This window comes from Sinocyclocheilus grahami, unplaced genomic scaffold (assembly GCF_001515645.1).
Source record: "Sinocyclocheilus grahami isolate Dianchi unplaced genomic scaffold, SAMN03320097.WGS_v1.1 scaffold86708.1, whole genome shotgun sequence".
Taxonomy (NCBI): Eukaryota; Metazoa; Chordata; class Actinopteri; order Cypriniformes; family Cyprinidae; genus Sinocyclocheilus; species Sinocyclocheilus grahami.
The window spans coordinates 10-580 of record NW_015530820.1 but is presented as its reverse complement, the minus strand read 5'-3'; the positions used below and the strand labels follow the sequence as shown (position 1 = coordinate 580).

General features: G+C 32.7%; 1 non-coding gene across 1 annotated transcript; it reads left to right on the top strand.

The window, feature by feature from the left end:
- Positions 1–298: 298 nt before the first annotated feature.
- trnam-cau (transfer RNA methionine (anticodon CAU)) lies at positions 299–370 on the top strand. The gene has a single exon. It is a non-coding gene; the product is annotated as a tRNA-Met (tRNA).
- The last annotated feature ends 201 nt before the right edge of the window (positions 371–571 follow it).

Below are 571 nucleotides of genomic sequence, written 5' to 3'. Positions count from 1 at the left end.
GAATTGCAGCGCATCTTTAGGCGACTGTTCAAAATGTATTTTTTTATGGGCGCTCAAGTTTGTGTTGCAGTCTTTCTTTCTTTTTTTTTTTTTTACTAACTTTCCTCCATTTTTTGCAAAAATATAGAGCGTTTGCTGAAAGCCCTAACTTGCATAAAATAGATTGAATTATAAATGTTCATTTCTTTGATAGGCTGATTTACTCAAAACCGCAAATTCTATGATAGAAAGGACTGTATATCATGTTTTAACTGTCATAAAGGTGTGATTATAGAGTATTACACCCTTTCTGTCGTCGAGCAGAGTGGCGCAGCGGAAGCGTGCTGGGCCCATAACCCAGAGGTCGATGGATCGAAACCATCCTCTGCTAAATAGTTTTCTTTCGTGTAATGTGCAGTGATTTAAAATGATAGCTTGTAATCTCAATTTAATTATATAATTCATTATAGCCTACACAACCAGGGTTATTATAGTTAACTAATACTAAATCCATAATGAAATTCGTTTTTTGAAATAAAATAAATATAAAACGAAATAAAAAAATAGCTTATTTTATTAGTTGCCAATGAAG